General features: G+C 36.5%; 1 protein-coding gene and 1 long non-coding RNA gene across 5 annotated transcripts in view; one reads left to right on the top strand and one right to left on the bottom strand.

Annotated features, from left to right (window-relative positions):
- The window catches only part of TRPS1 (transcriptional repressor GATA binding 1), a 259,896-nt gene that overhangs the window by 164,635 nt on the left and 70,173 nt on the right, over positions 1-25,088 (top strand). The window lies entirely within an intron of this gene.
- Positions 12,405-23,549, bottom strand: LOC111551101. The gene is made up of 3 exons (XR_002734268.2): positions 23,520-23,549; positions 21,496-21,570; positions 12,405-12,757 (listed from the first exon to the last, which is right to left on the bottom strand). It is a non-coding gene; the product is annotated as an uncharacterized LOC111551101 (long non-coding RNA).

Genomic DNA, 25,088 nt, shown 5'->3' with positions numbered 1-25,088 from the left:
TAGTGGAATTGAAGCCACAGCACTTGATAACCAATTGGATGCCAGTAGGAAATGAGAAGGGTTTGAGGAATGAAACAAGAATACAAGGAAGTTAACCTGCCTTCACAAGACTGTAAGCATGTTGTGCGGGAAGTATGTAGAATTCAGTTGACCAATCTAATGAAACACACATTTGGGGATTTTACACATGCCCTTGGAAAAATATGTAAGTTATTGTCTATAATAATAAGAGTGCATAATTTTCGTTCACAGTCACAACAATACCAAATAAGGGGATAACATGGTTTTCAATGAGGTAACAATTTGATGGTTTGAATTATACCATTACTATATTAAGAAAGGAATGTTCATTCTTTTCTATCAACTCAGAAATAACTCCAGGATCAATCAGGATTACGACAAAATATGTATTAAATACTGGTTTGCATCTTTGTTAATACATGAATACTTACTGCTCTCTTTCAAAGTTATTTTTAAATTCTTAGTTTTGTCAACATTAGTTATAATTTTTCCAAAGCCAAGGGAACTTCAAGAAATCTGGCCTAGCCTTCTAATTTTTAAATAAAACAGAAGTTTATTGTATATTCAATTTGGAGGTTTAGGCTCTAACATACCCTATATTTTGCTCTATTTCAGGATATTTAAATTTCCTTTATTGTAATTTTTGTTCCTGTATTTTTTAATAATTCTGATGTTTTTCTTAAAATGTAGAAAATAAATCAAGATAGCCTTACCCAATGTATGCCTAGTCTTAAACTTTTTCTTTTTACTATTGGTAAAATGTGTGTGTGGTTTTTTTTTTAAATGACATTTTTTGACAGCTAGCTCTGAACAGTGGTTCAATTGTATGGTAATTCGCATACATTGGTGTGGCATCTTTAAGTGTCTTTTTTTTTTTTTTTTTTTGAGGGCTGGAGGGCAGTGGCACGAACTTGGCTCACTGCAAGCTCCGCCTCCCGTGTTCATGCCTTTCTCCTGCCTCAGCCTCAGCAGTAGCTGGAACTACAGGCGCCCGCCACCACGTCCAGATAATTTTTTGTAGAGGTGGGCTTTCACCGTGTTAGCCAGGATGGTCTCGATCTCCTGACCTCGTGATCCACCCGCCAGAGCCTCCCAAAGTGCTAGGATTACAGGCGTGAGCCACTGCACGCAGCCTAAGTGTCGTTCTTAAAAGTATTTTACCTACAGAAAGAGAAGCACCATCAAGTAGGGCTTATCAGTAGGTTGTGTACGAAGAAAGTTTGATTCTTTCTGGATCTTTATATTGAAAATTTGTTATAAAAATAATTTGTCAAAAAAGTCCCATTATGCCTGGTAATGAATATTCCCTTTATTAAATATTAAATACATGAGATGTCATTTCAAAACAATGTGTATGTATGTATGTATGTATGTATGTATGTGTATAAATAGTCTAAGCATGATGAATTGACTGGCTATTTTTAACAGTTTCACTGCCACCACTTCTTGATTGTCCTTAGCTGGCTCTTTGACACTCACACAGTTCACATACTGCTTGTTAAGTACCTACTAGATAATCTTATTTCAGTTTTGGATTTTGGTATTTGCATGGATACTTTATAAGCTGTCATACCAGATAGCCTTTAGGTGTTTTGAAACAGTCTTATGAATGTCCACATTTCTGTACTGGTAGCTTCTCTTTTCCTAACCCTGTGTTTGCCTGGATCCTGCATCAAAGAAATAAGGGGAAGGAATTGATAATTGGAGGTAATAAGCCTTTCAGTATTCTAGTGTTTGAAGTTAAGGCTTATTAGGGCTCAAGTATTCAAGGTTTTTCTCATCTGTTTTAAGCAATTGGATTTTATTATTTTTTGGCCTTCTCTATCTTTGATGCCTGTGCTTAAGAAAACCAAAACTGTAACTCAGAGAAGAGTGTCATGACTTAATTGATCTTGCCCTGAACTTGTGATGGTATTTTGTTCTGTTAAGAAAAAAAGAGAATTCAAATCTGCATCATATCAAGATTGTGCCTGTAATCTTCCTGATGATTCATTTTTAGCTCACTTTTAAACCATGTAGGATGATGTGTTTCCCACATAGTTAAGTATATGTTGACTATATAATGCTAAGAAGGTGGACTTGATACACTTTGTTGATGGTAAATCATGGAAGATGTCAAGCAGGAGGACAAGGTCAGATGTGCATTTTAGGGGTTGTATCTTGTTGGCAATGCAGATGGACTGGAATGGACAGCAACCAGTGTCCAGATATGAGGAGATCAGTTATAAATCAATTGAAGACCTTAATAAAAGCAGTAGACTAGATTTGGAGAAGTAGAATAGGGGTGGGTTTCATAGAAATTTAGGAGGTCAAGTTACCCAGAGTCGGTGAAGATAAGATACCAGATGTGACAAACAAAAATGATTTTCTATTTTGGCTCTGGCTGACAGTATGAAGAGTTGTACTGTTTACAAAGATAGGGAAATAAGAAGTAGCAGTGGGTTGTTTGGTTTTGGTTAGAGGACTCCGTATAGTGATTAATGATTTTATTTTTCATGAACACTTTGAATTTCACATATTTGAGATCCAGGCTTTAATACTGTCAACTGGTGAGAATATGGGTGAAGATATTTTTGTATGATCTTAAAAATTTGAAAATAGAGAGTTTTAAATATTAGTCGAAAACTGGGCACACTTGAGATTCCTTAGGTTTCAAAGTTAACACTAGTTTGTAGATAAGTAGCTTGTTGCCATTATGCTATACCATCATTTTTACTTGTATGCTTATCTCCCTACTAGCAGGTGTACACCTTGAGGACAGAATTGTCTACCTTTTTTTCAGGTTCTCTACCACCTAACATAGTAGCTAGAACTTGGGCATTGGGCGTGCTCAGCTAAGTGTTTAGTGAATGAATAAGTAAGTGAATATGTAGTAAACAAAACAGGCATGTAGAATGAGAAGGAAGGAACCCTGGGGAAAATCTGATTTGAGATTCTAGTATTATTTCTGAAGAGTGGTCAGACAACTTTGATGAGAACCAGAAAAGAGTAGTGGGGATCACTGAAACCAAGGGAGGATAGAGTCACAGAATCAGGAGTTACTGCTCATGACGTTCATTAAGCTCCCTCCACCCAAACCCACGATGAAATAAATTACCCTATAGAAAGATCTACATACACATGGGAAGTATGTCTGGTTCATTTAGGATGAAATTTGAGATTCCTTATCATTGTCAAGAATAGATGCCATTGCTGGACTATATTGTCATTAAAACCAAGTTTATCATCTAATATTCAACTCAGATACATGACTGAAAACCTATTCCATGTTCTTCCACACATCAAGTGATAAACTGGCAGCAAGGTTTAAAAATATTGTTTCTATGTCTGTAGAAATTTTTTGAAGGTACAGTTGTTCAGTGTGAAGATTTTTACAGAATTCAGTAAGGATGGATTATAGTATGCTGAACATTTAGTTGCTTTTGTAATAATAGAGGTGGACAACTGAGACAAATCTAGACAAAATCTTACACTGACTGTTTTGTAACGACATAAAAATGATACTGAACTTTTTGATAACTTAAGAAATAGGCTGGGCACGGTGGCTCACACCTGTAATCCCAGCACTCTGGGAGGCCAAGGCAGGTGGATCACAAGGTCATGAGTTCGAGACCAGCCTAGCCAACGTGGTGAAACCCCGTCTCTACTAAAATTACAAAAATTAGCTGGATGTGGTGGTGCGTGCCTGTAATCCCAGCTACTTGGGAGGCTAAGGCATTAGAATTGCTTGAACCTGGGAGGCAAAGGTTCCAGTGACCTGAGATCACACCACTGCACCTCAGCCTGGGTGACAGACCGAGACTGTGTCTTGGGAAAAAAAAAAAAAAAGAAAGAAAGAAAAGAAAAGTTGACCACTCTTCAGAAATAATACTAGAAAAGAAAGAAAGAAATTCAGCATTTTTCCAGATGTCATCATGCCTTAACGTAGTATTACAAATCAATTCACATTGTGTCCTAGCGCCCCATATTCCTTTAGTTGTACTGTCTAAGTAGATATATTGCTTAGACACAGCAAACAAATCCAATAATTCCTCTCTATCTGTGTTTATTCATTTTTTAAACCTACAAGAACACTAAAGCAGCATTTCTTCTGCCCCAAGGAAATAGAATGGAAACACTTTAAACAGACCGATTCCATTACTAGAGAAAACTGCGTGTTTCAGGAGACAACCCCTGGCTTGTGGTTCTGATTAGGCCTCTAATGTTCTTGTTGATTTTAACTTTTCTCCGTGTTGTTTAGAGGTAAAATCTGATCTGTAAGAGATCCCAATTTGAAAATCTTTCTTAGTTTTTTTTTAAAGTGAAGATTTTGTGTTCACCAGCTACAGCAGGGGTCCTCTCGATGGTAGGATGTTCATAACAAAGAGAAAGGAAGGAAAGAGAAGCCCAGTATAAACACACAAGAAAGATATTGGCCACTGGCAGTATTATTTTTATGTAGCATTATGAATTTTATTTTTTAAAGTAGCACAATACATTGATTCATCCATAATGTGTCTATATCATTAATATAACACCTTACACTTTCTGGGAATTTTTACTCAAGAATCATAAAAACTTTACAAGTGGACAAGAATAATTTTAACAGGCAGTTTAGGAAATAACCAAGATGCCTATGCTTTTTGAACCTACATAATCATTGTGTCAGAGTAACTCTTCATCTGTTCTTTAGTTTACTCTTTTGTTAAATAAAAATAGAGGTCACAGTTATATCGTAAGTTCTGCTTGAGACATAAAAATATTGTGAAATGCCAAAAATGGCATCTGATTTCTGAGAAATTTAGTATTTTTTTTATTTAAAAGTACTTCATTTTCCAAAGGATTTAATTAACAGATTAAAAGGATCAATGAACCTTTCCATTTTTGGAAGTCTATTCTGAAGTCTACCCTACCTCCCAGGAGGTAGCTGCCCTGTGATAGAAACAGGTTACATTATTACAACTTCAGTAAACAACCAGGATTAACTCACTTCTGTCTGGGGTTATATTTGTTTTCTATTAGTGACAAGAAGTTTATTTATAATGCATCATGTTCCCATCACCTAGGGCATTTCTTCAAAGAAATATGCAGCCTGAAGTTCCTTTGGTGTTTTCAGGCAAAGTTTGATTTTCTTTACTTTGTGTGACACTAACTTTTTCTTTCAAATACCTTAAATTTTATAGGTACAGGATTCAAATATATATGCATAGCTTCTACTACATTATATCATTTTTCTGGCTTATTAGTTTCCATATAAGTAAATTTTAAAATTCTAAAGTTACTCTCCAAGATTAAAACTGAAAACGTCAACAACAAAAATGTGTGTTGTTGTTGGAAATATTCCTATAATTGAAGCCAGTGAATCAACTATATATATATATATTTTTTTTCTTTCTTTCTTTCTTTCTTTCTTTCTTTCTTTCTTTCTTTCTTCTTTCTTTCTTTCTTTCTTTCTTTCTTTCTTTCTTTCTTTTCTTTCTTTCCTTTCTTCCTTCCTTTCCTTTCCTTTCCTTTCCTTTCCTTTCCTTTCCTTTCCTTTCCTTTCCTTTCCTTTCCTTTCTTTCTTGAGACGGAGTCTCTCTCTGTTGCCCAGGCTGGAGTGCAGTGAGGTGATCTCGGCTTACTGCAAGCTCCGCCTTCCGGGTTGACGCCATTCTCCTGCCTCAGCCTCCCAAGTAGCTGGGACTACAGGCCTCTGCCACCATGCCTAGCTAATTTTTTGTGTTTTTAGTAGAGATAGGGTTTCACCATGTTAGCTAGCCAGGATGGTCTTGATCTCTTGACCTCGTGATCCACCCGCCTCGGCCTCCCAAAGTGCTGGGATTACAGGCGTGAGCCACTGCACCCAGGCTACATATATATTTTTAAGACAGGCTCTCACTTTGTCACCCAGGCTGGAGTGCAGTGGCATGATCTCGGCTCCCTGCAGCATAGACTTTAGAGACTTAGGCGATGCTCCCACATCAGCCTCCTGGTATCTGGGACTGCCGGTGCACACCACTATGCCCAACTAATTTTTTTGTAGAGATGGGGGTTTTGTCATGTTGCCCAGACTGGTCTCAAACTCCTGGGCTCAAGGGATCCACCAGCTTTGGCCTCCCAAAGTGCTGGGATGACAGGTGTGAGCCATCACGCCCAGCCTGTGATTTCTTTTGTAACTTTATTGGTATGGTACAGCAGTAGTGCCCATTGTTCTGCCTGTATTATACCTGTCCATTGTTTTTTGAGTTCTTTTGTTGGCCTCTTAACAGCTTTCTAATCTTCCTCATCATCTGATTAATATTTCTCCATTCCTGATGTTGTTAAATGACCCTCCCTACTCCTCTCCTATCCTCTGCTTTTTGGATGCCCCTAATCTGCTGAGGACTTCAAAACCAGAAATTTTAATATCACAAGAATGTGCCGGATTGGTATATGCCCACAATCAAAACCCAGGCGTGGGATCGATGCCCTTTACAAAGGCTTATTGATGTAACATAATTTTAATCTCTGATATTTTTGTGTCATATGTAATGTCAAAACTTGGGTGAGTAGAGGGTCCGCTCTTTGAAACTGAGCAACATGAATCAGAAAAGCTACTGAGGTCACAAGGTTGTTCCCTAAACAGAACTGGTAGAATTATCCCTTTCCACTTTCAGTCATGTCTCTATTTTTCTTTTGTGTAATTTCCTCTGGTTTTCAGAAGAATTAGAACTTGAGCACCTGGAGCCCATTTCTGGACTCGATATAAGCCCCAAATATGATAAGGGAGTGGAGGAAATAGATGTTTCCTAAGGCAGGGGTCCCCAACCCCCAAGCCATGGACAGGTACCAGTCTGTGGCCTGTTAGGAACTGGGCCACACAGCAGGTGAGAGGCTGTTGAGGGAGCATGATGGCCTGAGCTCCGCTTCCTGTCAGATCAGCAGCTGCCTTCGATTCTCAGAGGAGAGTGAACCCTCTTGTGAACTTCACGTGAGAAGGATCTAGGTTGCGTGCTCCTTATTAGAATCTAACTAATGCCTGATGATCTGAGGAGGAACAGTTTCATTCCCAAACCATATCCCCCATCTGTGGAAAAATTGTCTTCCACAGAACCTGTCCCTGGTACCAAAAAGGTTGGGGACCGCTGTCCTAAGGCACATATGAGAACTGAATAAAGGTACTGTGTTCACTCAGAGGAATCGTCCCATAAGCAAAGTGAACATATTTGATTCCCATATTTTTTAACCTTTATTTTCTGGTATTAATTTTTCCTCTTACTTTGGACATACGAAAACACTACTTGAAATAAAAGGTACATTTGAGTATCAAATTTGGTAATTTTTAGCATCATAACTTTAAGCTGCAAAACTTGGGGTAGGATGTATGTATAAGAATGACATTAGTTTTAAATATACACATAGATATATATTCAAATTTTATCTAAAATGGAGATACCAATGTAGAAAACTACTAACTGTTGTAATAAATATTAAACAGAACTTCATGGTATAGACTACTAGTTATTTTGAAAGAGTCAGAATTCAGTGAGTTTTTTGTTGTTGTTGTGAAATTGGCATTATCTTTCTTCATGACATTTAGAAATTCACACTACCTTACATTTTTCGTGAGAATTGAAATAACCAGTAAAATTGCTGAGAGAGGAGTTTAATTGACTATTTTTTTTCTCCCCTGGCACTTTATAGTAAATGATAGCCTTTATGTTTCAGAATGAAAAAACAATGCACTTGCACCTTTTTTTAAATAAACAAAGTCGTTACAGGATATTACTCACATTTGCCTTCTTTCTGCCTAGAATGATTTATTTTTCCGTCTTTTTATATTGATATAGTGAAAACATTTACCTGTTTGCAAAGGAAACCTTATCTGGATGTAGGCTGTTTTTTTTTTCTGTGTTTAATAATTGATTGTTACAGTTAAAGACTATATTGCTGATTTCCATAATACTATGGTCTTTAATTTGAAAGACAACCCATTGGTTGAAAAGAGCTTAGACTTTGGAGACCAAAGAAATGGGTTCAAATTGTGTTTCTGCCAATTAGTACCTGGGTTCTATTGATGGTTTCTTAGGCTTTGTAAGTTATAATTTTGTTTTCAACCTAGGATAAATAACACCTATTATTGCATAATTATTTTAAGGATTAGATCTAATGGATTTTTAGAAATTGCACGGGATTTGACATGTTGTAGTCAGTTGCTTAACTAAGTATAGCTACACATTTATCTTTTGAGCCATGAGAAGCAGTGGGGGAATTGAGGGGGTTCTAGTGGTAGAAAGAAGATTCAAATCATTGACTTTAATATAAAGTGACAAATGGAAATGATCAGCCAGGAAGACGACTAGGGAACTCCAAATACACCCTTTTTGAAGATGTCTGTTAATTCAAGCAACACCATGCTCAATTGAACTAAAAATTTGGATTGTGTAGAATTTCATTTGAACAGTAGAATTTTGTGTGAACAGTATGATAAGCTCATTAAAATCTATCATGTGTCTTTAACCCAATCCTCTGGTTAATTCCATGTGTTTTCCTGTGGCCCTTTAGTTCTGCAAAAGACTGGGCTTGTCAAGACTTTGATTTCATTTTTTTTTTTAACAGATGATGGCAAAAGATATTTAGTAGCTAGAAAGATAAACTAATCCTATTTTTCATGTGCAGTCACCCTCTAATGTAAAGGAGTAGTTTTCAGTCTTCAAATGGAAGACATTCCAATGTCAAATTCTTTAGGAATGGGTTCCGATGCAGTGAGTGGCTAATTTATATATGACATAAATTTATATATAATTTAAATATATACACATATATATTTGTATATGTACATATATTTCCTCCAGTTTCTGCCATAATTTGGCTTCTCCTTTTCTGACATAAGATCTATCAGACTATAGTACAGGTTTCATCACAGAAGTAAATAACAGCATGTTTCCTTGGGAGCAATTGAACAACAGAATGAAACAGTGCTTACTGTTTTTTGAAAGTTGTGTCAGATTGTCATGGTAATACAGAGTTGCATCATGTTGTCATAGTAACCAGAATTATAAAACGAATTTAAAGAGGATGAAGAGATACCCTGTGATTCCTTTGACTTTAAAAATTTTGTTCTACTGCTACTTCTGTTTATTTTGCTTCCTTTTTGTAAAATGTGTCACACTTTTATTTTGTGTAAAAGTAGCCATGCTACATCCTCTGCATGGCTAGAAGGAATGATGGAAATTTTTACTTCTTCCCAAATGAAGAGTTGAAGCATCAAAGTTTAAGTCATCCCATTCTCTTTGAGCCAGGTAAAATTCCAGGTCAGGAGCACATCAGATACATTGCTATGTCAAAACATGCCAACTCTGAGCAGGGAGGAAGTTCCACTCCGAGTGGGATGAAAAGGTATTTCACCTTTCTTAATGATTATTCATAGCTTTTCTTTCAAGCAAAAAGCATCCTAAACTTGCTATGAAGAAACAGCAGTATTAAGCTTTGGGAACCGATTCATCAAACTGTATTAGAACTGGGATAATGTTTTTTCTCTTTAATTAGAATAATTTAGGTCATTATAATTCATCAAGAGGTTAAAATGTGACCCTTGAGGTGAAAAACTAATTTCAAGGCTAAATCATTTCTATTATTCCACGAGAGAGAGAGAAAAAAAAATAGGCTTACAAGTTAAGTTGAGACTTTTGTTGCTGGAGCGCATCCAATAACTAATTCTACAAATAGTAATGATTGAAGAAAAATACATTTGTCAACTTTGAAGTCTTGCTGAAATCAATTGTTTTAAATATTCTTTCTCTTAGTTCCTACCCTCTTGGCGTAAGCAATTTGCTTTCGTTCTTTTTGTTGCTACATTGCCTCCTCTCGACTTGCTTTTTAACAAACGCTTTAAGAGCCATACAAGTTGCAGCAAGTTTTAGGCATTAATAGTAGCCAGGTAGTATAATACTATTTTTAATGAATGTCTGTTTTCTATTCTTTACTGTGCTTTCTTTGGAAAGAGGCCCATGAAACAAAGTATTAAGAAAACACACCACTGCCCTGGAATGTGTGTATTAGCTGCAGATTATTTCCTATTAGCAGATTAGCTGCAAGGCTATTGGCTCAGAAAGGTCTTTGAGAGTATTTTGTTTTGTAACTGATTCAAGCCATGGGAGAAAATTGCCACCATGATTGGAAAGAAGAATTAGCTACTGTTGCCATGGACACTGGAGTTCACAGTCCCATTGTTGAATCTAGTGCTTCAGAATGAGATGTCCCAGCAGGAGTTCAAGTTTTGTTAATGAAATGATCGAATATATTTTTTTCAGAGCTGTGACAGAACCTTGTGAAAGATATGTGGAATATATTTTTTGTGGAATTTAGAGTTTCCTTTTTAAATCACTGTTTTCTTTCCAGTAAAATAAAATAATTCCATGCTATAGCCCTCTATGAAAACTAATGTATGCATCTATTTAAATATTTAATTACCTTCTTATTACATTCACATTTATACCATATCTTTTAAAATTACATGTAGTTTACATAAAAACTAATATAAAATTGCAAATGTTTAAGTCAAATTGTTATAATGTCCATGCCAATATACTTTCTAACAATATAAATTGATGATAGTAACTCATGTTGAATGCAACTTTTAGAAAATGCTTTATAGGTGGGGCGCGGTGGCTCACGTCTGTAATCCGGGCACTTTGGGAGGCTGAGGCGGGTAGATTACTTGAGGTCAGGAGTTCGAGACCAGCCTGACCAACATGAAGAAACACCATCTCTACTAAAAATGCAAAATTAGATGGGTGTAGTGGTGCACGCCTGTAATCCCAGCTGCTTGGGAGGCTGAGGCAGGAGAAACACTTGAACCCGGGAAGTAGAGGTTGCAGTGCGCTGAGATCACGTCTTTGCTCCCCAGCCTGGGCAACAGAAGCGAAACTGTGTCATAAATAAATAAATAAATACTTCATAGAATAGAAACAGGATAGAATAGTATATTAATGCTACCAATATGTTTTAAAGGCTGTATGCCATGTGACATGCAGTAGATTTTAGTCTTTAAAACTGGAAAGAATTCATGGAAGTTTAGCAGCTTATTGTGACAGGCTGAAAACCTGTGAGTTCAAAGATGGGCCCCAAAATGTTTTCACTAACAGACTCTTGCTAATAGTCCCGTGGACAGATATTCAGGTGCAGGCTAGAAGCCAAGCCTAATGCACTTCAAGAAGAACTTACACACTTGACCAGTCTTTTAAAAACAGTATCTTACCCCTCCTATTCATCAAAAATCCCTTTGTCTGGGCCAGGCAGGGTGGCTCACACCTGTAATCCCAGCATTTTGGGAGACCAAGGTGAGCAGATCACTTGAGGTCAAGGGTTCAAAACCAGCCTGGCCAACCTGGTGAAACCCGATCTCTACAATAAAATACAAAAATTAGTCAGGTGTGGTGGCACACTCCTGTAGTCCCAGCTACTCAGGAGACTGAGGAATGAAAATTGCTAGGACCTGAGAGATGGTGGTTGCAGTGAGTCGAGATCTTGCCACTGCACTCCAGCCTGGGTGACAGAGTAGGACTCTGTCTCAAACAGAAACATAAAACGTTCTGTCTCATTATCCTACTAACAATACTGTTTTGTTCACTTAGTTTTCAGAGAGATATAGAGTCCATTCATATTTTTGCCACTAACTGATCATGTGACTTTGGACCATTTAATTATCTGTGCCTCAGTTTCCTCATCTATAAACTAGCATGACAATAGCACCCACCCCATAGAGTTATTTTTGTCGATTGAATTAAACCTATACACACATATATGCACACGCGCGCACACACACACACAGTGCTTGACACTCAATAGATAACAATTGTTGTGTTCAGTAACTTTTGGTGGCTCCCTGTTTCTGACAAAATGTTTAGATATTCTAACACCAGAACCCTATCTATTACTGCAAAATGATCTGCCTCTTTAATTAACTCCTGAAAATGTATCTCATTATTGTCTGGACACACGCCAAACACATTTCCTGAACATTTTTACCTCTGAGTCCTTGTTTAGCGAAGCCTCCAACCAAGAGCATGCTCGCCCCTCTGATTCTGCCTAAGGTCAGTATTTTCTTTAAGACCTACACTCTTTGAAGTATTTCCTGACTAACCAAACCTCACGCCTCTGGATTTTTTGTTTCTTATCTCAATAGTTTTTTTTATATTCAAATTTTTCAACATGTATTAGAAGCCAAGTGGGAGTTAGTTTGAAATTAAAAGACCCTTAACCTTTCATAATCATCTGTCTTCCTGGGTATATTTCATTTATGAAAATGTTGTTACAAAAAGAAAAGCCATATCCCTAGGATATTTGCTTTCCACAAATTTCATTTATCATAAAAATTTGTATTAACTCATTTGTATTTGGATTCATTCAGATACAAATTGAATGAATCTGAACCTGTCATTGGCTTGGTTAACTTGTTATCTAGATACTTACCGTTGTATAATGATTCCAGTGGCCTTGTTGCTAACAGGTTCTCAGCAACAGGGGGTTGAGGGTGGGCAGCAGTATCAGGCTTGCTTCCTTCCTTCCTCCTTCCCTCCCTCCCTTTCTTCCTTCCTTCCTTTCTTTCTTCGATCGGGTCTCGCTCATGGCTCACTGCATGCTGGAACTCCTGGGCTTAAGCAGTCTCAAACAATCCTCCCTCTTCGACCTCCTGAGTAGCAGGGACTACAGGCATGCGCCAGCACTCTCTGCTAAGTTTACCATGATTCCTTCTGGTAGCACTGATGGGAAGACTCTCAGGTTTAAGCCAAAGCTAAAAAGACAAAAAAGCAAACCAATTGCACTTCAGGATGGAATGGGTAATGATCTAATGCACTAACACCCTGTACATATTGCCACTTCTCTTTCCATTGGAATATCTTGGAATTTAAATCCCATGTAAATAAATGCAAAAACTCCCTTATTTGGAGGTAAAGTCTGGCAACATCAGCTACCTATGATATTCTGAAAGAGGAAAAGAGAGAGACAAAGGTCTCCTGAAACATAATAGTGAATGACAAAGCTACAAAAGAGGGAAATTGGAATTGTCTTTGTCAAAGTCTAATTATTACAAGGTAAAGGGTTTAGATGTCTCCTTACTTTGTCTCATTAGTACCTCAGAAGAGGAGTAGAGAATTGTTAACCATAAACTGACATCCTGAGTACAAAATTGAAGAATTTTCTGAAAAATCGAAATTCAGAATATATGTCCCAGTATTTTGTTGTTGATGGTGTTTGGTCCTTCATCCGGTATGTTTCGATAATTGTAGAAATAGAATATTATAAATGCAGAGAATCTTTTGAGTTGTGTATTCAAAGAGCTGTAATCTATCCTGGATTTAATCTGAATAAAGGAGCGATTGTTTTCAAATTTATAAAATAATAAACCAGTCTCCAAAATTGGGGGAAAACATTTTTCTAGTCCTTGATATTAACTTAAAGGTAAGATTCTTAAGAAGATAATCACAGTTTCAAAATTCAAGAGATGAATTCTGTGGTCTAAGACAATTGAATTCTTTGGGCTGATCCACCTGTGAATGTTAGCAACAACAATAACAGACAAAAGGAATGACAACAGAAAGGGAGACAATTGACTGAGACACAATATGAAAGATCAAAATGTACTGGTTATTGTACTAAATTTATAGCTTCTTCTAGCATATGAATTTATAATGTAGAATTCCAAATTATTAGAATATTATTCATTAGCCCTATTAAGAAAAAGTTATTTTTGCATGCATGCAAATTACATGTATTATGTGCATATGCGTATATACAGTAGATTTTGTATGGATTTTAATGTGTGGATTATAATTTTCAAAGAACTTTAATAAATATAATAGCATAATTAGCTATGTATCTTTATCCTCTTATAATAAAGCTATTTTAAATTATCCTCAGGTTAAAGAAAAATTGGAATGCAAAGAGTTATTTCACAGTTTTACTTTCTTGCTTACTATCATTTCTGGATTTTATGAGAATTGAAACATTTAAGAATTCCCTGTAAAACTTGGTCTTGCCTTAGTAAAACTTCCTTGTCTTGGTAAGATAAAAAGTTTGACAGAACCCTTGTGTATGCCTTGCACTGATATCTATTATAAAAATACAATTGTAAAACAAAATGGAATAAAATATAGAGATAACCATCAGCCAGATATCACAAACATTATTTCATTCGTGTTTCCTTCTACTCTTACGTTTAGCTAAAAATGAGACATTGAGGATCAGTAACTTTTAAAGGAAACAAGCAACACAACACATTTTTATGTATGGCATAAGAAATAACATATTAAAACCATTAAGTTTAAGATGGATCGAGAAACCCATATTTGAATATTGCCATTTTACCATTTAAAAATGGTAAGATATTATTTACCTGTTCTTTAAATATCTTTACAAAAATGATTTGAATGTCTTTCAGAAAGCCTTAACTTTATAGGAGGTCTTTTAAAAAGCCAAATTCGTGCTAATAGGGACTCTAATAAAGTATATTTCTAATAACGTTTACCATCCTCTCCAAAATGTCATGTGTACATTTTTTTCATCCTGCCAAAAGCCACTCTTCGCTTTGAATTTAGAACATAATGTGGCCTCAGAGCATTATAATTCTTGATCTTTTGATACAAATAAATGAAAACAAAATGTACGCTCTTTAATTAATGTTTACAAATCCAACTCTTTATTAGTAAACCAAGAAATATGTGATTGCTGAACCAAATTCTGCCAGACAATGGTATGCAATAAAGTTTTTAATTGGAAAAGATTTCATACTGCACGAAAAATTCTGTTTTTTTTTTTTCTATGAAGCAAAGTAAAAAAAGAAAACAATAACAACACTATTTTTCTTTAAAAACTTGTTTTTTAAGATTGGGATTCAGTCCCAGTCTTTGTTTTGATTTTGTATAATGGGAATAACTGAAAAATGTGGCTACACAAAAATGAAGTAAGACAGTATGTTCCCATATGCAGTGATAAAACAAGCTGACATTTTATTAGTGTCTCATATATTGTATGTTTCTAATTGAAAGTGTATATACCATGTAATTCACTTGAGATCAGGTATGTATTCCAGTTTGCATAAGAATGAGAGCAGGATGTGGAGGATAAGAAGGTCAAACTAAGTCATATAGATTATTTTTCAGTAGACAAAAAGGTCTTATTATGATGGAGTGGGAGTTTAAAAGTCGTAAGAGCTATACTACTTATTAGACAAAACTTTTTAAAAATAGAAGTAACTGCGACCTACTAAAATGTTACACACTTTTTTTCTGAGAACGTTTTGAAAGTATTGAAATATATTAATACATAACTTAACCTCTTTTATAATGTCACTGATTGTATGAGCTGATTATTTTAACTCTAAATTATCCAGGTGTCTATTTTATTCTTATATATCTGTTTTCTGCCTTTTAGTATGAATTCTCCAATATCATCTTGAGTGAGAAGGGAAAATGTGGTCTCTAAAAGATTCTAGGGAAGCTCTTTGAAAAATGTCTGGTTTTTTTTATTTTTTTAACGGAATCTCACTCTGTCACCAGGCTGGAGTGCAGTGGTGCGGTCTCGGCTCACTGCAACCTCCACCTCCTGGGTTCAAGCGATTCTCCTGACTCAGCCTCCTGAGTAGCTGGGACTACAGGCATGCATCACCATGCCCAGCTAATTTTTGTATTTTTAGTAGAGATGGGTTTTCACCATGTTGGCCAGAAAGAATGGCCAACATTCTTGCCTCCACAGTCCACCCACCTTGGCCTCCCAAAGGGCTGGGATTACAGGTGTGAGCCACCACACCCGGCCCGTAGTCTTATTTATACCACACAGGCATACCTTGGAGATAACTGTGGGCTTGGTTCCAGACCACTGCAATAAAATGTGTATCAAAATAAAACAAGTCATATGAATATTTTGGCTTCCCAGTGCATATAAAAGTTATGTTTACATTATACTGTAGTCTACTAAGTGTACAATAGCATTATGTCTTAAGAAACCGTGTGCATATCTTAATTTAAAAATACCTTATTGCTAGCCAGGCGCGGTGGTTCAAGCCTGTAATCCCAACACTTTGGGAGGCCGAGACGGGCGGATCACAAGGTCAGGAGATCGAGACCATCCTGGCTAACACGGTGAAACCCCGTCTCTACTAAAAAATACAAAAAAAAAAAAAAACTAGCTGGGAGACATGGCGGGCGCCTGTAGTCCCAGCTACTCGGGAGGCTGAGGCAGGAGAATGGCGTAAACCCGGGAGGCGGAGCTTGCAGTGAGCTGAGATCCGGCCACTGCACTCCAGCCTGAGTGACAGCGAGAATCCGTCTCCAAAAAAAAAAAAATACCTTATTGTTAAAAATGTTTAATAATTATCTAAGCCTCTAAGGAGTCATAGTCATTTGTCTGGTGGAGGATTTTGCCTCGATATTGATGGCAGGTGACTGATCAAGGTGGTGTCTGCTGAAGGTTAAGGTGACTGTGGCAGTTTCTTGAAATAAGACAACAGTGAAGTCTGATGCATCAATTGTCTCTTCTTTTCATAAAATATTTCCTCTAGTATGCAATGCTGTTCAATAGCATTTTACCGACAGTAGAACTTCATTCAAAATTGGAGTCAACCCTCTCAAACCCTGCCTCTTCTTTACCCGGCCTCTTCTTTATCAACTACATTGAAGTAATATTCTAAATCCTTTCTTCATTTCAATGACATTCACAGCATATTTACTAGGACTAGATTTCTTCTTAGAAACCACTTTCTTTGTTCATCCATAAGAAGCAACTCCTTATTGGTTCAAATTTTATCATGAGATTACAGCAATCAGTTACATCTTCAGGCTCAACTTCTAATTCCAGTTATCTTGCTATTTCTACCAAATCTATGGTTACTTACTCCAAGTGAAGTCTTAAAATCCTCAAAATCATTCTTGAGGATTGGAATCAGCTTCTTACAAAATCCTGTTAGTGTTGATATTTTAACCTCCTCCCATGAATTATGAATGTACTTCATGCCATCTAGAATGGTGAATCCTTTCTAGAAGGTTTTCAATTGACTTTGCCCAGATCTATCAGAGCAATCACTGTCTATGACCACTATAGCCTTATAAAATGTATTTCTTGAATAATAAGACTTGAAAAGTCCTAATTATTCCTGGGTCCGCAGGCTGCAGAATAAAAATTGTCTTTGCAGGCATGAAAAAAACACACACACACACACACTAATCTCCTGTACATATCCATCAGAGCTCTGGGGTAACCAGGTGCACTGTCAATGAGCAGTGATCTTTTGAAAGGAATCTTTTTCTTTCTGAGAAGTAGGTCTCAACAGTGGGCTTCACATATTCGGTAAACCATGCTGTAACAGATGTGCTGTCCTCCAGGCTTTGCTGTCCCATTTATAGAAAATAGGCAGAGTACATTTAGCATAAATCTTAACGGCTCCAGGAATTTTAGAATGATAAGTGAGCACTGGCTTGAATTTCAAGTCACCAGCTATATTAGCCCTTAAAAAGAGACTCAGCCGGTCCTTTGAAGCTTTGAGTCCAGGCATTGAATTTTCTTCTCTAGCTATGAAAGGCGGCATCTTTTTCCAATAGAAAACAGTCTTATCTCCATTGAAAATCTATTGTTTATTGCAACTGTCTTCATCAATCACCTTACCTACAGCTTTGGGATAACTTGGAGTTTCTCCTTCAGCACTTGCTTCTTAACCTTGTACTTTTATATGGAGATGGCTTCTTTCCTTCAACCTCATGAACCAGCCTCTGCTAGATTAAGATTTTTCTTCTGCACCTTCCTCACCTCTCTCAGACTTCATGGAATTGAAGAGAATTAGGGCCTTGCTTTGGGTTAGACTTTGGCTTAAGGGAATATTGTGGCTGGTTTGATCTTCAGTCCAGACCATTAAAACTTTCTTCATATTAGCAATAAGGTAATTTTGCTATTTTATCATTTGTATATTCACATGACTAGCACTTTTAATTTCTTTCAAGAACTTTGCCTTTGCATTCACAATTCAACGTTGAGCTCCAGAGGCCCTAGCTTTCGGCCTTTCTCAGTTTTTGATGTGCTTTCCTCACTAAGCTTACTCATTTCTGGTTTTCCCTTTATAAGGAGACACATGCAGCTCTTCCTTTCACTTGAACACTTAAGAGGCTACTGTAGGGATAATAGTTGGCCTAAGTTCAATACTGTCCTATCTCAGGGAATAGGGAGACCCATGGAGAGGGAGAGAGATGAGGGAATGGCTGGTCAGTGGAGCAGTCAGGACACACGCAACATTTATTGATTAAGTACACTACCTTATGAGTGTGGTTCGTAGCACACTGAAACAACTACAGTAGTAACATCAAAGATCACAGATCACACATCACCATAAAAGATATTATAGTAATAATGAAAAAGCTTGGAATATTGTGAGAATTACTGAAATGTGACACTGTGACATGAAGTGAGCACATGCTCTTGGAAAAATGGCTCCTTTAGACTTGCAGGATGCGGAGTTGCCACAAACTGATATTTTGTTAAAAATGCAGTATTTGTGAAGCACAATAAAGCAAAGCCTAATAAGACAAAGTATGCCTGTAACTATGTAATGAAGAAGCATAATTTTATAGAGTTTTCCTTCAAATGTGACATGGCTAATTTCTTCTTTTTATTTCCACTGCTCATCAGAAGCCTCTTTTCTTCTCTCCTGATTTATTGCCTACTACCTGGTCTTCTTGTTCTCTGAATTTCCTCTCTCCTGTCTATCCTGCAGTTCGTGCTAAGATCAGCTTCCCAAATTATATCATCTCTCGGTTCAAAATCATCTGATGACTCAGACTGTAACTTGGATTTTCAAAGAACCGTTTCCTATATTTGTGCCTTTTCCCCTCAGCTTCTCAGTAAACTCTGGCATAGATCATGGTAAGTTTTTTTTTAACATTCCCTCATGGAGTGATTATATATAGCATTGATGATATATATAGGCAACACATATTGTAACTACATTGTTTGGATGTGGTATGACTCAGCAAGTATGGGGTACACTGTAAAACTAAAGAGGCATATGTTCTATTGCTGTGTGTAACAAATTACTACAAATGTAGCAGTTTAAAATACTGCAAATTAATTATCTCACAGTTTTTTGTAGGGCAGGAGACTGGGCACAGCATGACTGGATGTTCTGTTCAGGGTCTCACTACGCTGAAATTGAGATGTCAGCTGGGCCATGGTTCTCATCTGGGCTCAGAGTCCTTTTCCAAGCTCACTGGTTGTTGGAATAATTCATTTCCTTGCATCTGTAGGACTGAGGTCCCCATGTTCCTTGTAGCTGTTGGCCAGAGACCACTGTCAGCCCCAATGGGCAGTTCCCATGTGGCCCTCAGAGATGTGTGCTTTCTTTCAGGCCAGGTGAGGCACATCTCTCTGACTTCCTCTTCTGAGACCAGCCAAACAAAACTCAGGGCTTGTGTGTGTATATCAAACCCAACTGGATAACCTCTTGTTGTAACGTCAACTATTTGGGACCTAAATTTCATCTGTCAAATCCCTTCAGAACAGGTCCTAGATCAGTGTTATTGAATAACTGAGACAAGATATATACAGGAGGACCCAGGAATCTTGGAGATCATCTTACAATTCTGCCTACTACAAGGAGTTCCAGTATCCATAACTGCAAAAAGAAAAGTGGTTTTAGAGCCTTGGGACAACTGGTTCTCCAAAACTGGTGGTAGAAGATTGTGTTCTTCATTCAAGAACTACTTCTGGAAAATTTCCTGAAGTGCATCAAGCACTATTGTAACAGTTTTTACATATTCTGTCAATGAGATAAAATTGGAAAACTAATATGGCATCTTACCCCTACTGTGAAATTTTGAAAATAGCATTGTAGGACATCACATTAATTGGTATGATTTCCAGGAAAAAAGTCATTTTTGAAGCTCTTTTAGATGAAGCTGAACTTCTCAGAAAGAATACTTTTATAATGTATTACTAAACAGATAACAAACCCTAAATATCAAAGCAAGAAACTAAAGATCTGAAAGGAAGCAGGACAAAGGACAACTGACTTTGTGTCCTTATTTGCCTCTTGAAGGATGTGTTAGAGAAGTCTTCAGCATCTAAGTACTACAGATATTCCTTCTATCATGGGGACATGATATTTGACTTGCCTCTCTCAGATAAAATTTGAAAATATGAAATATTAAAGATTTAAGCTTTTTTGAAGCTTTGATATTAGATACTTAAATTGAATGTATGTAAATCATATTATGATATTGTGTTTACCTGTATTTTGTCTAACAGATTTTTTTCTTTTTTTTTTTGACTTTAGCTAATGAAGACACACAGCATTGTTAACAGTGGTAAAGATAGAAGGAACGTTTAGATTTTCCAGTTTGGTTGTACTATACCTTGTTTTGAGATACATTGATGTTGGTTTATTTTAATGGCAAAAGTGCTTTCATTATTCCACACTATTTGATTTATCATGACCTCATCCCATTCTGTAACAAGAATAAGATTGTTATATTTTTCTCTAGAATTCACATTACAATGATTAATGAGAGAAGTCATATATTTTACAAAGCAACTATGAGTCAAATACACGTTTTTCCATGAAAGCATTTTTGGAGCCGGGAAATATCCTCTCCTGTTCTCTGTAGTATCCTGTCTGGAGAATATCCAGTTTGTATCTTTTATATGCTTTTCAAAAATCACTCATCTTTAGAGGCTACTGAGAGCTGGTTGTGGTATAATTTCTTTGCTATGTTCAATTCAGTGGATCAAATTTGCACTCTGATGTGCATACATACTTCTAGCTGGCTTACAGTTTTAGAATAGATGGAGGTAGCGCGTTTTCATATATGCCTGCAGTGTCAGTGTCTAACCACAAATGTTTGGGATTTAGACAGACCAGATTGTTAGCATTTACCTTGCCATGTCCTTGCTGTGTGTGTGAGCTTGGGCAAGTTACTTAACCACTTGGAGCTTTAATCTCATCTGTAAAATGGAGATGATTATTTATCATAGGATGATACTTACAATTAATTTTGTTTTGTCTTTTTATTATTATTATTATACTTTAAGTTCTAGGGTACATGTGTACAACATGCAGGTTTGTTACATATGTATACATGTGCCATGTTGGTGTGCTGCACCGTTGTTTTTGTTTGTTTGTTTTGAGACAGGGTCTCACTCTGTCACCCAGGCTGGAGTGCAGTGGCATGATTGTAGCTCACTGAAGCCTTGACCCTCTCAGGCTCAGCCTGAGGCTGATCCTCCCACATCAGCCTCCCAAGTTAGCTGAGAACACAAATGCATGCCACCATGCCTGGTTATTTTTTGTATTTTTTATAGAGATGGGGTCTCACTATGTTGCCCAGGCCAGTCTTATACTCTTGGGTTCAAGCAATTCACCTGCCCCAGCCTCCCAAAGTGCTGGGATTATAGGCACGAGACACCGTGCCCAGCCTAGAATTAAATTAAAAAGGCATAAGCAAAGAATCTGACGTGATGCCTAGAACATTCTAATCGCTTATAGTTTCTTACCTCCTCTCTCACTTTATCCATTCAGCAGAAAGTGACTGAGTGTTTATTCTGTGCTAGTATCAGTTCAGGTAGGCTCTGGAAACATAAGGATAAATAAGTTACGATGTCTGCTCCTCAAAAGGACAAGAGCTACTTATATGGAATGAAAATGTTTATGCATTTACAGTGCAAAGCAGTTAAATAAAACTCATATGTAAATGGCAAATTGCTACTGCTTTTTACTAAAGATAGTAAGTTATACAACCAGTTATATTGATCACATGGAAATAATTACATTAATTTTCTTTCTGGGTTTTCCCATGGCTTTCTGTGCACTTCGGTTTTAGTTAAGGTGGGGTTCTTTTATCTGAAATGCCCACAGGATATGGATCCTAGTTATTGAGGTTATATTCTTGTTTCTTTTGTTGCTGTAACCATGTTGATGGTCAACTGAAGCTATTTTCATACACTCTCTAGACTTGATCTTTGATGAAAAGAACCAAAACGAAATCAAAAGAGTTACCTTGCCTTAGGGACTTCCTTCTTCTATTAAATTGATGTATCCCAACTTTGTTGGGGTTTAAGGAACACTAAAAGGCCTATGTTTATTCAGTTAAACTTGAAAGTATGGGGACAGAATGTGCTCTCCTAGCAGTGTGATGTTTGCCAGAGAAGATGTAGCCATTGCTAATGATTGTAATGAATAGTTTATTTTTTACTTTAAGTATTTTAGATATTCGTAGTAATTGAAATAAGGAAAACTACTTTGTAATGTAAAAAAATTGATTTACTTACTTATAACCATAAGACTTTGTACAGCCAAAATTGACCTACGTGTTCAGTTAGGATTCAGTAAAATCTATTTGCATATATAGGTTAGATTTCACCTTATACATCACAAAACTGCTGCAAGCTAGGACTTTAAACAACTAAACATACACATATTAATTCTCATTTGAAATGATTTGTTTTTACCCTCATTGAATGGTTAGTTGCCATTAAAAGATATTATTCAAAGAGCAAAGCTAATGACCTGATTTAAGTAATGGCTCACCAAAATAGATCAGTTTGGGGTCCTGACTGAGTCCCCAGTTTATACTTAATCTGGGATCGCTTCCCCCAACATCCATGTTATCTCAAGGATCCTTTTCCTCCTCTGTACTTCCTTAGCATTTTGCAAGGGACAGGTGGAAGCCTCATCCTGTTCTGCCCTGTATTCGGTTCATTTGTACCGTTATGCTGTCTTTCTAAACTTACTGAAATTTTCCAAGAACTGTCTTCCATCACTACATTCTTCACTGTGCCTTTGCAGTACATTATCTCACAGGGTACTCAGTGGAAATCTTCATAATCGAAGGCTGAAGCCAAAACTTTGGTATTTGAGTTATACCAAGATATTTTAGAAAAACTCAGAGGGGGGAAAAAAGAGATCACTGTCTCAGCAGATATACTTATCCAGGTTTCCACTGTGTTCCTGAAAGCAGTTCTAAACATAGTCAATCTCTGTTCCTCAAATAGTTACCCTCTTTATTTGAGATGAGCAGACAGAGCTTCTTCAAACACTGAAAGTAGTTGCTCAGATTTCAGAATGAATAGAGTTCTCATAATAGTTTTTATGCCCTAGTTTTTTGATGATCTGGTACAGTTAGATGAGGCTCTCTAGTGTTTGAATTATGAAACAATATCACTTCACTTCCATCATATTCTAAGCCCTTGTGATATTTACGGACAAGTAAAAAATGTAATTACTCTGTATGGGTTTTGTTGCAGGAGAGTGGGGGGGTTGATTTTCATAGTAAAGTGAGGGTTCTGTAAGCCAAGTTATAAGCTCTGTTTGTTAGCACCACAAAAGTTTTGAGACAGCTTGGAATTTAAACTCAATGCATTTGATGAATAGTACTTGGCTAGTTCACAGTTTGTTCTTAATTTAATTAATTTTTGGTGGCAACCAGCCTTTAAAGGAGCTATTTATAAACCTGAAATGTCTGATCTGTAAACGGGCAAACAAGTCAAATCTGTGTATATCTTATTTGCCAAACCATTACCTTTTTCTGCGTCACTTTTACTTGAAAGTGGGCCTGTGGAAAGATAAACAGCATATTTACAGGAAAGAAAACGCAAATAACAAATTGTAAAATATAAATGCAACCTAATACTTTTTCTTTGTAATGGTAAAAAGAAGGGCATTTAATATTTTCTCCTAAAGTATATTTAAATATTTTCTAGTCAACCTACTTTCTAACCAATGCCAATAATTCTGTTGACTTATTTTAATGGCTGACATGCACGTAAATTTAATGTTCATATTGAATCAAATCATTAGCATGAAAAATTACACAACAGCAAGTCCTGTTAACTAATTATGCTAGATTGACACTTCAGAAGAGGTTCATCAATTCAAGTATTATCATTTATAAAAAGAAACCTTTTAAAAGAAGCCTTCTATTTTAAAACTTGTTAATGAAAGGGCTTAAAAATAGAGATATATGTATGCTGAAAAATGGCCCTGAATATAATATATGCATTATTTACATGCATGCATTTTTCAATGAGAGGTTATACATTAAGAGAAACTAGTTCTCAATTTGATATAGCCTTCCAGATATATTTCTGACCTATGGTAACTTAAAATGAGGACAATAAAAATCAATCTTTTCCCAGATAAAAATGCCACATACCTAAGAAGGCACCAGGTTTCTCATGCCTTATTAACATTTTTTCTTCTGTGGATAAATTAGTCCATTTCACAGCATAAATTACAACTGACATTATCTCCCATAAACTCTATAATAAAAGAGCACAGACACTCTGCCAGACAGCCATTTTAATGTTGATTTCTTTACTTATGTTTAAACTTCTAAATAATACTAACTTCCTTTCCTGGGTGCTTCCTTTATGTTGGACGCTCTGCTAAGTGTTTTGTATGGTATTTCGTTTTGTCTCCCTGTTAAAAGCTGTAGATTAGGCAGAGAAGCTCAGAGAGGTAAAGTGAATTTCTGAGAACACAAACTTCAAAATGGAATTGGGATTTGTGCTTAATTTTAGTCTGTCTGACTTTCACAGTCATCTTCAGTATAAACAGAAGAAAATCCCTGAACACCTTTGAACTGCATCGTATATATAAAGCAAAATAAAGCAAATATTATGCCATTAGAGTATATGCATATGACTATAATTCTATCCCTGTGAACTCTGCTGTCTTCTCCCACCTCTAATGTGCCTCACCTCTGCTTCATTGGGAAGTAAAAAGTCATTTTACTACCTGGGAATTGTGAAGCTATCTGGTCCTTTTTAAAAATATAACACTCTTCTAAGAACTTTCGGATACTGTGATCAAATGATGTGGGGAGAATCTTCTAAGAAATATATTTGGGGTTTATGTCAGGTTATCATTGATCATTATTCTGGCTTTATTTATTAAAAGCAAACTATTTTACACATTATTGCTTTCTATTTAAGACCTTTCCTTTGCTACTTATTTATTCCGTTGATATATTATTAATGTCCTAGCTGTCTGTAATTTGTATTGCCATTAAATATAGACATATTCATATGAAAACGGGGATATTTAGGTACAAAGTTTTATAAAATACCCAAAAGAATTAAGAAATTAA

The sequence above is a fragment of the Piliocolobus tephrosceles genome, chromosome 7, assembly GCF_002776525.5.
Source record: "Piliocolobus tephrosceles isolate RC106 chromosome 7, ASM277652v3, whole genome shotgun sequence".
Lineage (NCBI taxonomy): Eukaryota > Metazoa > Chordata > Mammalia > Primates > Cercopithecidae > Piliocolobus > Piliocolobus tephrosceles.
Note: the sequence above shows the minus strand (reverse complement) of the source record. Positions and strands in the feature narration are given on the sequence as shown.